The 13,373-nt window shown below is 45.0% G+C and overlaps 1 pseudogene; it reads right to left on the bottom strand.

The window, feature by feature from the left end:
• LOC118382016 (insulin-like growth factor 1 receptor) overlaps window positions 1–13,373 on the bottom strand; it is a 132,447-nt pseudogene that overhangs the window by 70,131 nt on the left and 48,943 nt on the right.

Below are 13,373 nucleotides of genomic sequence, written 5' to 3'. Positions count from 1 at the left end.
AACAGGTAGTGATATATATAATATACCCTACTATAACAGGTAGTGATATATAAATATACCTACTATAACAGGTAGTGATATATAACTGTACTATAACAGGTAGTGATATATAACTGTACTATAACAGGTAGTGATATATAACTGTACTATAACAGGTAGTGATATATAACTGTACTATAACAGGTAGTGATATATAACTGTACTATAACAGGTAGTGATATATAACTGTACTATAACAGGTAGTGATATATAACTGTACTATAACAGGTAGTGATATATAACTGTACTATAACAGGTAGTGATATATAACTGTACTATAACAGGCAGTGATATATAATATACCCTACTATAACAGGTAGTGATATATAACTGTACTATAACAGGTAGTGATATATAACTGTACTATAACAGGCAGTGATATATATAATATACCCTACTATAACAGGTAGTGATATATAACTGTACTATAACAGGTAGTGATATATAACTGTACTATAACAGGCAGTGATATATAATATACCCTACTATAACAGGTAGTGATATATAACTGTACTATAACAGGTAGTGATATATAACTGTACTATAACAGGTAGTGATATATATAATATACCCTACTATAACAGGTAGTGATATATAACTGTACTATAACAGGTAGTGATATATAACTGTACTATAACAGGTAGTGATATATAACTGTACTATAACAGGTAGTGATATATATAATATACCCTACTATAACAGGTAGTGATATATAACTGTACTATAACAGGTAGTGATATATAACTGTACTATAACAGGCAGTGATATATAACTGTACTATAACAGGTAGTGATATATAACTGTACTATAACAGGTAGTGATATATAACTATACCCTACTATAACAGGTAGTGATATATAATATACCCTACTATAACAGGTAGTGATATATAACTGTACTATAACAGGTAGTGATATATAACTGTACTATAACAGGTAGTGATATATAAATATACTACTATAACAGGTAGTGATATATAACTGTACTATAACAGGCAGTGATATATATAACTGTACTATAACAGGTAGTGATATATAACTGTACTATAACAGGTAGTGATATATAATATACCCTACTATAACAGGTAGTGATATATAATATACCCTGTACTATAACAGGTAGTGATATATAATATACCCTACTATAACAGGTAGTGATATATAACTGTACTATAACAGGTAGTGATATATAATATGTACTATAACAGGTAGTGATATATAATATACCCTACTATAACAGGTAGTGATATATAACTGTACTATAACAGGTAGTGATATATAACTGTGATATATAACTACTATAACAGGTAGTGATATATAACTGTACTATAACAGGTAGTGATATATAACTGTACTATAACAGGTAGTGATATATAACTGTACTATAACAGGTAGTGATATATAACTGTACTATAACAGGTAGTGATATATAACTGTACTATAACAGGTAGTGATATATAACTGTACTATAACAGGTAGTGATATATAACTGTACTATAACAGGTAGTGATATATATACTATATAGTGATATATAATATACCCTACTATAACAGGTAGTGATATATAACTGTACTATAACAGGTAGTGATATATAACTGTACTATAACAGGTAGTGATATATAACTGTACTATAACAGGCAGTGATATATAACTGTACTATAACAGGTAGTGATATATAACTGTACTATAACAGGCAGTGATATATAACTGTACTATAACAGGTAGTGATATATAACTGTACTATAACAGGTAGTGATATATAATATACTATAACAGGCAGTGATATATAACTGTACTATAACAGGCAGTGATATAACAGGTAGTGATATATAACTGTACTATAACAGGTAGTGATATATAATATACCCTACTATAACAGGTAGTGATATATAATATAACCCTACTATAACAGGTAGTGATATATAACTGTACTATAACAGGTAGTGATATATAACTGTACTATAACAGGTAGTGATATATAACTATAACCCTACTATAACAGGTAGTGATATATAATATACTGTACTATAACAGGTAGTGATATATAATATACTACTATAACAGGTAGTGATATATAATATACCCTACTATAACAGGTAGTGATATATAACTACCCTACTATAACAGGTAGTGATATATAACTGTACTATAACAGGTAGTGATATGTATAATATACCCTACTATAACAAGCAGTGATATATAACTGTACTATAACAGGTAGTGATATATAACTGTACTATAACAGGTAGTGATATATAACTGTACTATAACAGGTACTTACGTCCTCTGCGGATGTTGATTTGTAGGTTGCCCTTGACGACGGTACATCCCTTCAGAGACTGGGCTGCGTCCACGGAGTCAATGACCTTCTCATCACAGATCTTATCACATAGCCCGTCACACGCACTGCAGAACATACTGGAGATGGGGGAGAGTGGGACAGGGACAGTCAGACAGACATAAAACATACCAAGGTATACTGAACTAAAACAGAAAAGCAACCAACCATTTCAAAGATTCTACTGAGTTACAGTTCATAAGGAAATCAGTGTAATAAATTCATTAGGTCCTAATCTATGGATTTCACAGGACTGGGAATACAGATGTGCATCTGTTGGTCAAAGAGAACAGTTTAAAACAGATAGGGGTGTGGATCAGAAAACCTGTCAGTATCTGGTGTGACCACCGTTTGCCTCGTGCAGCGCGACACATCTCCTTCACAGAGTTTAAAAAACATGTATTTCACCTTTATTTAACCAGGTAACCTAGTTGAGAACACCTTTATTTAACGAGGTAGGCTAGTTGAGAACACCTTTATTTAACCAGGTAGGCTAGTTGAGAACACCTCTATTTAACCAGGTAGGCCAGTTGAGAACACCTCTATTTAACCAGGTAGGCCAGTTGAGAACACCTTTATTTAACCAGGTAAGCTAGTTGAGAACACCTTTATTTAACCAGGTAGGCTAGTTGAGAACACCTTTATTTAACCAGGTAACCTAGTTGAGAACACCTTTATTTAACCAGGTAGGCTAGTTGAGAACACCTTTATTTAACCAGGTAGGCTAGTTGAGAACACCTCTATTTAACCAGGTAGGCCAGTTGAGAACACCTCTCTTTAACCAGGTAGGCTAGTTGAGAACACCTTTATTTAACCAGGTAGGCTAGTTGAGAACACCTTTATTTAACCAGGTAGGCCAGTTGAGAACACCTCTATTTAACCAGGTAGGCCAGTTGAGAACACCTTTATTTAACCAGGTAGGATAGTTGAGAACACCTTTATTTAACCAGGTAGGCTAGTTGAGAACACCTTTATTTAACCAGGTATAACACCTTTATTTAGCTAGTTGAGAACACCTTTATTTAACCAGGTAGGCCAGTTGAGAACACCTTTATTTAACCAGGTAGGCCAGTTGAGAACACCTTTATTTAACCAGGTAGGCCAGTTGAGAACACCTTTATTTAACCAGGTAGGCCAGTTGAGAACACCTTTATTTAACCAGGTAGGATAGTTGAGAACACCTTTATTTAACCAGGTAGGCTAGTTGAGAACACCTTTATTTAACCAGGTAGGCTAGTTGAGAACACCTTTATTTAGCCAGGTAGGCCAGTTGAGAACACCTTTATTTAACCAGGTAGGCCAGTTGAGAACACCTTTATTTAACCAGGTAGGCTAGTTGAGAACACCTTTATTTAGCCAGGTAGGCCAGTTGAGAACACCTTTATTTAACCAGGTAGGCTAGTTGAGAACACCTTTATTTAACCAGGTAGGATAGTTGAGAACACCTTTATTTAACCAGGTAGGCTAGTTGAGAACACCTTTATTTAACCAGGTAGGCTAGTTGAGAACACCTTTATTTAACCAGGTAGGCTAGTTGAGAACAAGTTCTCATTTACAACTGTGACCTGGCCAAGATAAAGCAAAGCAGTCCGATACAAACAACAACACAGAGTTACACATGGAGTAAACAAAACATACCGTCAATAATACAGTAGAACAAAAGAAAACAAAAAGTCTATATACAGTGACTACAAATGAGGTATGTTAAGATGGGAGATGTGAGTCTCCAGCTTCAGAGATTTTTGCAATTCGTTCCAGTCATTGGCAGCAGAGAACTGGAAGGAAAGACGACCAAAGGAGGAATTGGCTTTGGGGGTGACCAGTGAGATATACATGCTGGAGCGTGTGCTACGAGTGGGTGCTGCTATGGTGACCAGTGAGCTGAGATAAGGCGGGGTTTTACCGAGCAGAGACTTATAGATGACCTGTAGCCAGTAAGTTTGGCGACGAATGTGATGCGAGGGCCAACCAACGAGAGCGTACAGGTCGCAGTGGTGGGTAGTGTATGGGGCTTTGGTGACAAAACGGATGGCACTGTGATAGACTGCATCCCGTTTGCTGAGTAGAGTGTTGGAGGCTATTTTATAGATGACATCACCGAAGTCGAGGATCGGGAGCATGGTCAGTTTCACGAGGGTATGTTTGGCAGCATGAGTTGATCAGGATCTCGTCATGGTATCTCTGGCAATTCAATTTACCCATACCATAACCCCACTGCCACCATGGGGCACTATGTTCACATCAGCAAACTGCTCGCCCACACCTTGTCTGCCATCTGCCCGGTACAGTTCAAACCCGGGATTCATCCCGGAAGAGAACATTTCTCCAGCGTGCCAGTGGCCATCGAAGGTGAACATTTGCCCACTGAAGTCGGTTACGGCGACGAATACTCCGACGAATACTCCATCCGCTGTGCCTTCAACCGGCCTCCGTCTGAGCAGACCACCCCCGGGCTACTAACTTTAAACGCTGTGTCGCCCACGTGCTAGCGTAGTGGCGGCTTCCCTGTTCCATCTACTGATGCCCCCTGGACACTATGATCACTTGGCTACATAGCTGATGCCCCCTGAACACTATGATCACTTGGCTACATAGCTGATGCCCCCTGGACACTGTGATCGCTTGGCTACATAGCTGATGCCTGCTGGACACTATGATCACTTGGCTACATAGCTGATGCCTGCTGGACACTGTGATCGCTTGGCTACATAGCTGATGCCTGCTGGACACTGTGATCGCTTGGCTACATAGCTGATGCCTGCTGGACACTATGATCACTTGGCTACATAGCTGATGCCCCCTGGACACTGTGATCACTTGGCTACATAGCTGATGCCCCCTGGACACTGTGATCACTTACCTACATAGCTGATGCCTGCTGGACACTATGATCACTTGGCTACATAGCTGATGCCTGCTGGACACTGTGATCGCTTGGCTACATAGCTGATGCCTGCTGGACACTGTGATCACTTGGCTACATAGCTGATGCCTGCTGGACACTATGATCACTTGGCTACATAGCTGATGCCCCCTGGACACTGTGATCACTTGGCTACATAGCTGATGCCCCCTGGACACTGTGATCACTTACCTATGCCTGCTGGACACTATGATTGGCTACATAGCTGATGCCTGCTGGACACTGTGATGGCTACATAGCTGATGCCTGCTGGACACTGTGATCACTTGGCTACATAGCTGATGCCCTGGACACTGTGATCACTGATGCCCCCTGGACACTGTGATCACTTGGCTACATAGCTGATGCCTGCTGGACACTGTGATCACTTGGCTACATAGCTGATGCCCCCTGGACACTGTGATCACTTGGCTACATAGCTGATGCCCCTGGACACTGTGATCACTTGGCTACATAGCTGATGCCTGCTGGACACTGTGATCACTTGGCTACATAGCTGATGCCTGCTGATCACACTGTGATCACACTGTGATCTACATAGCTGATGCCTGCTGGACACTGTGATCACTTGGCTACATAGCTGATGCCTGCTGGACACTGTGATCACTTGGCTACATAGCTGATGCCTGCTGGACACTGTGATCACTTGGCTACATAGCTGATGCCTGCTGGACACTGTGATCACTTGGCTACATAGCTGATGCCTGCTGGACACTGTGATCACTTGGCTACATAGCTGATGCCTGCTGGACACTGTGATCACTTGGCTACATAGCTGATGCCTGCTGGACACTGTGATCGCTTGGCTACATAGCTGATGCCTGCTGGACACTGTGATCACTTGGCTACATAGCTGATGCCTGCTGGACACTGTGATCACTTGGCTACATAGCTGATGCCTGCTGGACACTGTGATCACTTGGCTACATAGCTGATGCCTGCTGGACACTGTGATCACTTGGCTACATAGCTGATGCCTGCTGGACACTGTGATCGCTTGGCTACATAGCTGATGCCTGCTGGACTGTCCATTAATCACGGTACTCCATTCTGTTTATTTATGTTTTTATCTGTCGGCCCCAGCCGCGAACTCAGGCTCTGTGTGTAGTTAATCCGACCCTCTCTGCCTAGTCATCGCCATTTTACCTGCTGTTGTTGTGTTAGCTAACTAGCTGTTGTTGTCTAACCTGTTGTTTTAGCTAGCTCTCCCAATCAACACCTGTGATTACTGTATGCCTCGCTGTATGTCTCTCCCAAATGTCAATATGCCTTGTATACTGTTGTTCAGGTTAGTTATCCTTGTTTTAGTTTACAATGGAGCCCCTAGTTCCACTCTTCATACCCCTGATACCTCCTTTGTCCCACCTCCCACACATGCGGTGACCTCACCCATTATAACCAGAATGTCCAGAGATACAACCTCTCTTATCGTCACCCAGTGCCTGGGCTTAGGGGGTAAACCCAGGCCCTGCATGTCCCCAGGCACCCTCATTTGTTGACTTCTGTGATTGAAAAAGCCTTGGTTTCATGCATGTCAACATCAGAAGCCTCCTCCCTAAGTTTGTTTTACTCACTGCTTTAGCACACTACTCTGCCAACCCTGATGTCCCTGCCGTGTCTGAATCCTGGCTCAGGAAGGCCACCAACGATTTCCATACCCAACTATAACACTTTCCGTCAAGATAGAACTGCCAAAGGGGGAGGAGTTGCAAAGGGGGAGGAGTTGCAAAGGGGGAGGAGTTGCAAAGGGGGAGGAGTTGCAAAGGGGGAGGAGTTGCAGTCTACTGCAGAGATTGACATTACTTTGCAGGCTTACTTTCCAGGTCTCTACCCAAACAGATCGAACTTCTAATTTAAAAATTAATCTCTCCAGAAATACGTCTCTCACTGTTGCTGCCTGCTCCAGAACCCCCTCAGCTCCCAGCTGTGCCCTGGACACCATTTGTGAATTGATTGCCCCCCATCTAGCTTCAGAGTTTGTTCTGTTAGGTGACCTAAACTGGGATATGCTTAATAACACCCCAGCCATCCTACAATCTAAGATAGATGCCCTCAATCTCACACAAATCATCAAGGAACCCACCAGGTACAACCCTAAATCTGTAAACATGGGCACCTTCATAGACATTATCCTGACCAACTGGCCCTCGAAATACACCTCCGCTGTCTTCAATCAGGATCTCAGCGATCACTGCGTCATTGCCTGCATCCGTAATGGGTCCGTGGTCAAACGACCACCCCTCATCACTGTCAAACGCTCCCTAAAACACTTCTGCAAGCAGGCCTTTCTAATCGACCTGGCCCGGGTATCCTGGAAGGATATTGACCTCATCCCGTCAGTCGAGGATGCCTGGTCATTCTTTAAAAGTAACTTCCTCACCATCTTAGATAAACATGTTCCGTTCAAAAAATGCAGAACTAAGAACAGATACAGCCCTTGGTTCACTCCAGACCTGACTGCCCTCGACCAGCACAAAAACATCCTGTGGCAGAGTGCAATAGCATCGAATAGTCCCCGCGATATGCAACTGTTCAGGGAAGTCAGGAACCAATACACGCAGGAACCAATCACTCCAAAAAGTTCTGGGACGCTGTATAGTCCATGGAGAACAAGAGCACCTCCTCCCAGCTGCCCACTGCAGGTAACACGGTCACCACCGATAAATCCATGATAATCGAAAACTTCAACAAGCATTTCTCAACGGCTGGCCATGCCTTCTTCCTGGCAACCTTGGCCAACAGCTTCCGACCCATACAAATCAGCTGGGCTTGACAATCTGGACCCTCTATTTCTGAAACTATCTGCCGCCATTGTCGCAACCTCTATTACCAGCCAGCCTGTTCAACTTCTCTTTCGTATCGTCTGAAATCCCCAAGGATTGGAAAGCTGCCGCGGTCATCCCCCTCTTCAAAGGGGAGACACCCTGGACCCAAACTGTTACAGACCTATATCCATCCTGCCCTGCCTATCTAAGGTCTTCGAAAGCCAAGTCAACAAACAGATCACGGACCATCTCGAATCCCAACATTCACAAGGCCGCAGGGCCAGACAGATTACCAGGACGTGTACTCCGAGCATGCGTTGACCAACTGGCAAGTGTCTTCACGGACATTTTCAACCTCTCCCTGTCGGAGTCAGGAATACCAACATGTTTCAAGCAGACTACCATAGTCCCTGTGACCAAGAACACAAAGATAACCTGCATAAATGACTACCAACCCTTAGCACTCATGTCTGTAGCCATAATTTTTTTATTTTTTTTATTTCACCTTTATTTAACCAGGTAGGCTAGTTGAGAACAAGTTCTCATTTGCAACCCCTGGCCAAGATAAAGCATAGCAGTGTGAACAGACAACACAGAGTTACACATGGAGTAAACAATTGGCAAGTCAATAACACAGTAGAAAAAAATGGGCAGTCTATATACAATGTGTGCAAAAGGCATGAGGAGGTAGGCGAATAGTACAATTTTGCAGATTAACACTGGAGTGACAAATGATCAGATGGGCATGTACAGGTAGAGATATTGGTGTGCAAAAGAGCAGAAAAGTAAATAAATAAAAACAGTATAGAAACAATATGGGAATGAGGTAGGTGAAAAAGGGTGAGCTATTTACCTATAGACTATGTACAGCTGCAGCGATCGGTTAGCTGCTCGGATAGCTGATGTTTGAAGTTGGTGAGGGAGATAAAAGTCTCCAACTTCAGCGATTTTTGCAATTCGTTCCAGTCACAGGCAGCAGAGTACTGGAACGAGAGGCGGCCAAATGAGGTGTTGGCTTTAGGGATGATCAGTGAGATACACCTGCTGGAGCGCGTGCTACGGATGGGTGTTGCCATCGTGACCAGTGAGCTGAGATAAGGCGGAGCTTTACCTAGCATGGACTTGTAAATGACCTAGAGCCAGTGGGTCTGGCGACGAATATGTAGTGAGGGCCAGCCGACTAGAGCATACAAGTCGCAGTGGTGGGTGGTATAAGGTGCTTTAGTGACAAAACGGATGGCACTGTGATAGACTGCATCCAGTTTGCTGAGTAGAGTGTTGGAAGCCATTTTGTAGATGACATCGCCGAAGTCGAGGATCGGTAGGATAGTCAGTTTTACTAGGGTAAGCTTGGCAGCGTGAGTGAAGGAGGCTTTGTTGCGGAATAGAAAGCCGACTCTGGATTTGATTTTTGATTGGAGATGTTTGATGTGAGTCTGGAAGGAGAGTTTGCAGTCTAGCCAGATACCTAGGTACTTATAGATGTCCACATATTCAAGGTTGGAACCATCCAGGGTGGTGATGCTAGTCGGGCATGCGGGTGCAGGCAGCGATCGGTTGAAAAGCATGCATTTGGTTTTACTCGCGTTTAAGAGCAGTTGGAGGCCACGGAAGGAGTGCTGTATGGCATTGAAGCTCGTTTGGAGGTTTGATAGCACAGTGTCCAATGACGGGCCGAAAGTATATAGAATGGTGTCGTCTGCGTAGAGGTGGATCAGGGAATCGCCCGCAGCAAGAAGGGCAAAAAGGGCTTTCAAAGGCTGGTCATGGCTCACATCAACACAATTGTCCCAGAAACCCTAGACACACACCAATTTGCATACCACCATAACAGATCCACAGATGATGCAATCTCTATTGCACTCCACGCCGCCCTTTCCCACATGGACAAAAGGAACACCTATGTGAGAATGCTGTTCATTGACTACAGCTCAGCGATCAACACCATAGTGCCCACAAAGCTCATCACTAAGCTAAGGACCCTGGGACTAAACACCTCCCTCTGCAACTGAATTTTAAAAAATGGAGGTGGTGAGGGTCGCACCCAGGTGGTAAGGGTAGGTAACAACACATTTGCCATGCTGATCCTCAACACTGGGGCCCTTCAGGGGTGCGTGCTCAGACCCCTCCTGTACTCCCTGTTCACCCATGATTGAGTGGCCAGGCACGACTCCAACACCATCATTAAATTTGCTGACGACACAACAGTGGTAGGCCTGATCACCAACTACAAAGAGACAGCCTACAGGGAGGAGGTCAGAGACCTGGCAGTGTGGTGCCAGGTCAACAACCTCTCCCTCAATGTGATCAAGACAAAAGGAGACGATTGTGGACGACAGGAAAATGGGGACAGAGCACAACCCCATTCTCGTCGACGGGGCTGTAGTGGAGCAGGTTGAGAGTTTTACGCTCCTTGGTGTCCACATCACCAATAAACTATCATGGTCCAAACACACCAAGACAGTCATGAAGAAGGTAAGACAAAACCTATTCCCCATCAGGAGACTGAAAAGATTTAGCATTGGTCCTCAGATCCTCAAAAGACTACAGAAGGTAGTGCGTACGGCCCAGTACCTCACTGGGGCCAAGCTTCCTGTCATCCAGGACCTCTATACCAGGCGGTGTCAGAGGAAGGCCCTATAGAGGGTAGTGCGTACGGCCCAGTACCTCACTGGGGCCAAGCTTCCTGTCATCCAGGACGTCTATACCAGGCGGTGTCAGAGGAAGGCCCTATAGAGGGTAGTGCGTACGGCCCAGTACCTCACTGGGGCCAAGCATCCTGTCATCCAGGACCTCTATACCAGGCGGTGTCAGAGGAAGGCCCTATAGAGGGTAGTGCGTACGGCCCAGTACCTCACTGGGGCCAAGCTTCCTGTCATCCAGGACGTCTATACCAGGCGGTGTCAGAGGAAGGCCCTATAGAGGGTAGTGCGTACGGCCCAGTACCTCACTGGGGCCACGCTTCCTGTCATCCAGGACCTCTATACCAGGCGGTGTCAGAGGAAGGCCCTATAGAGGGTAGTGCGTACGGCCCAGTACCTCACTGGGGCCAAGCTTCCAGTCATCCAGGACCTCTATACCAGGCGGTGTCAGAGGAAGGCCCTATAGAGGGTAGTGCTATACCCAGTACCTCACTGGGGCCAAGCATCCTGTCATCCAGGACCTCTATACCAGGCGGTGTCAGAGGAAGGCCCTATAGAGGGTAGTGCGTACGGCCCAGTACCTCACTGGGGCCAAGCTTCCAGTCATCCAGGACCTCTATACCAGGCGGTGTCAGAGGAAGGCCCTATAGAGGGTAGTGCGTACGGCCCAGTACCTCACTGGGGCCAAGCATCCTGTCATCCAGGACCTCTATACCAGGCGGTGTCAGAGGAAGGCCCTATAGAGGGTAGTGCGTACGGCCCAGTACCTCACTGGGGCCAAGCTTCCTGTCATCCAGGACGTCTATACCAGGCGGTGTCAGAGGAAGGCCCTATAGAGGGTAGTGCGTACGGCCCAGTACCTCACTGGGGCCAAGCTTCCTGTCATCCAGGACCTCTATACCAGGCGGTGTCAGAGGAAGGCCCAAAGAATTGCCAAAAACTCCAGTCACTCAAGACAGACTGTTCTCTCTGCTTCCGCATGGCAAGCAGTACCGGAGCGCCAAGTCCACGAGGCTTCTAAACACCTTCCACCCCCAGCCATAAGACTCCTGAACATCTAATCATAAGGTTACCCAGACTATTTGCATTGCCCCCCCCCACCACAATTCTTACCCTGCTGCTACTCTGTTTATTATCTATGCATAGTCACTTTAACTCTACCTACATGTGCATATTACCTCAATTACCTCGACTAACCTGTGCCCCCGCACATTGACTCTACACCCCCTGTATATAGCCTCCACATTGACTCTATACCCCCTGTATATAGCCTCCACATTGACTCTACACCCCCTGTATATAGCCTCCACATTGACTCTATACCCCCTGTATATAGCCTCCACATTGACTCTATACCCCCTGTATATAGCCTCCACATTGACTCTACACCCCCTGTATATAGCCTCCACATTGACTCTACACCCCCTGTATATAGCCTCCACATTGACTCTATACCCCTGTATAAAGCCTCGCTACTGTTCTTTTATTGTTGCTTTTTAATTGTTATTTTTCATTTCTTTTTTTAATTCAGATTATTTTAGTAAATACGTTAACACTTATTTTTCTTAAAACTGCATTTTTTTAAGGGCTTGTAAGTAAGCATTTAACTGTCATGTCTACACCTGTTGAACTCGGCGCATGTGACAAATAACATTTGATTTGATGAGCAGCACAACCCAACACCTGTATCGTCTAAGGACTCAGACTAAGGAGAACCGTTGATCCCACAGGTCTGAGTGACAAGTATTGGAGAAAGCCATGGCTATATAACAGCCTCTGTCTCCATCTGCTGGACACTTTGAAGAAGACAAAAACCCACTCACCTCTTGCTCTTGTTGCGTGTGAATCCAGAAGGACAGTCAGACATGCACTCTCTTCTGTGAATGACGAAGCGGTCCAAGTCGGGCAGGTGGACGCTGGAGCAGAAGTCCAGGGTGACGCAGCGCCAGCCTTCAAACTTATAGGTATCAGGGGGGCAGTCTGGAACGCAGCGCCCCTCGTGGTAGTAGTGGAGACAGGCAGCGCAAGACGAATCAGTGTTGGGTTCAGTACAGCTACCCAGACACTGGCCATGACAACACTCACCATCCCACGTACACGCATGACACTTATCAGGACACACTAGAGAGAGAGACGGAGAGAGACGGAGAGAGAGAGAGAGAGAGAGAGAGAGAGAGAGAGAGAGAGAGAGAGAGAGAGAGAGAGAGAGAGAGAGAGAGAGAGAGAGAGAGAGAGAGAGAGAGAGAGAGAGAGAGAGAGAGAGAGAGAGAGAGAGAGAGAGAGAGAGAGAGAGAGAGACAGAGAGAGACAGAGAGAGAGAGAGAGAGAGAGAGAGAGAGACAGAGAGAGAGAGACAGAGAGAGACAGAGAGAGACAGAGAGAGAGAGAGAGAGAGAGAGAGAGAGACAGAGAGAGACAGAGAGAGACAGAGAGAGAGAGAGAGAGAGAGAGAGAGAGAGAGAGAGAGAGATAGAGAGAGAGAGACAGAGAGAGAGAGAGAGATAGAGAGAGAGAGATAGAGAGAGAGAGAGAGACTCAGAGAGAGAGAGAGAGACAGAGAGAGAGAGAGAGAGAGACAGAGAGAGAGAGAGAGAGAGAGAGATAGAGAGAGAGAGAGAGAGAGAGAGAGAGAGAGAGATAGAGAGAGAGAGAGAGAGAGAGAGAGA

The sequence above is a fragment of the Oncorhynchus keta genome, unplaced genomic scaffold, assembly GCF_023373465.1.
Source record: "Oncorhynchus keta strain PuntledgeMale-10-30-2019 unplaced genomic scaffold, Oket_V2 Un_contig_5851_pilon_pilon, whole genome shotgun sequence".
NCBI classification, from domain to species: Eukaryota; Metazoa; Chordata; class Actinopteri; order Salmoniformes; family Salmonidae; genus Oncorhynchus; species Oncorhynchus keta.
Note: the sequence above shows the minus strand (reverse complement) of the source record. Positions and strands in the feature narration are given on the sequence as shown.